Below are 1,458 nucleotides of genomic sequence, written 5' to 3'. Positions count from 1 at the left end.
AGCCCTGGCTGGCTTACAATTTACAGACATCTACCTGCTTCTGCCTTCTGAATGTTGGGATTAAAGGCATGTGCCACCACACACGGCCTACGTAATTTTGAAAATATAAAACTTCCCTTAAAAATTAGTGATGATTACATTTTGTTGCTCTTAACAATAAATTTTGACTTATGTTTTCCTATGTAGAAAGAATTATATTCTCATTCACCGGGCATTGGTGGCACATGCCTTTAGTCCCAGCACTCGGGAGGCAGAAGCAGGAGGATCTCTGTGAGTTCGAGGCCAGCCTGGTCTACAGAGTGAGTTCCTGGACAGCCTCCAAAGCCACAGAGAAACCCTGTCTCAAAAAAAAAGCCCCCAAAAGACCTATTCATTCATGCCGTGTATGGTGGTACATACTTTTGAATCACAGCACTCAGTAAGTTGACACAGTGAGTTTAAGGCCACTGTGGGCTACAGAGGGAGACTAGCTCAAAAGAAAAACAACCCCACAGGGCCTAGTGTGCAACGGTTACAAGAGCAGCTTCCTTAGTAGTTTATGTAGTCTGTTGCCTAAATGAGTTGCCCTAAGGGACAGATGGACCTTGGAGACAATTTCTGGCAGCTACACCTGTCTCCAGTCTCAGTGCTAACCCTACTCTGGGCTCCAGACAGGTATGCATGGTACCCTTAGGCACAGTACCCCAGGGTACACTGATCAGGGTTCACACTGGCCAGATCGTCATGTCCATCTGCACAAGCTGCTGAATAAGAAATATGTGAATGAAGAAGAGCTTCACCCAGTTTAATGCAGATGAATTTGAAGACACAGTAGCTGAGAAGCAGCTCATTCTTGATGGCCATGGGGTCAACTATGGCTCCAGTCATGGTTCCTTGGACAAGTGGTGGGTCCTACATTCCTGAAGGCTTCCACTGAGCTCACCTATACATCACTAAATTATGTTCAGTGATAAATTTCACATGCAGTCTGAAAAAAGAAAAGAAAAGAAAAGCTGAAGTAGTGTTTAGACCATGTCACAAATGCCAAGAACAGCAAAGGTGACAAGCAGCTCCCAGCACACTGTCACCTCATGGAGGCAGAAGCTGCTCTTTCTGGAAATTTTTTCCTTCAATGTGAATGAATCATTAGTGTTTTTATCAGCAGTTTCATCATGTGGCTTTTTTTTTTTAAGAAAAAGAAAAGGACGTTGATTTCTTTCAGAGTTCACAGTTCTCAGAAGAGACCTAATTTTGGAAATCATGTAATCAGGGGACATTTTCAATGTCATTTAGCAGATGAAGTGTTTCAATATCACTGCAGTACATTGGCATCTTCATCCTTAGCTATGTTGCTGGCATATCCTGCCACCAAAGTCAGATGCTTTTCCTGTCCTCACAGTCCTCTTATTGTTTTAAAATTGAAGTATTTCCACCACTTATAATTTCTGTTTTGGAGCTGGGTGCTGGTGGTGGCACATG

At 43.2% G+C, this 1,458-nt stretch overlaps 1 pseudogene; it reads left to right on the top strand.

Annotated features, from left to right (window-relative positions):
• The first annotated feature begins 453 nt into the window (after window positions 1-453).
• Window positions 454-596, top strand: LOC113837767 (annotated as a pseudogene).
• Window positions 597-1,458: the final 862 nt, after the last annotated feature.

Source organism: Cricetulus griseus, chromosome X, assembly GCF_003668045.3.
Source record: "Cricetulus griseus strain 17A/GY chromosome X, alternate assembly CriGri-PICRH-1.0, whole genome shotgun sequence".
NCBI lineage: Eukaryota > Metazoa > Chordata > Mammalia > Rodentia > Cricetidae > Cricetulus > Cricetulus griseus.
Note: the sequence above shows the minus strand (reverse complement) of the source record. Positions and strands in the feature narration are given on the sequence as shown.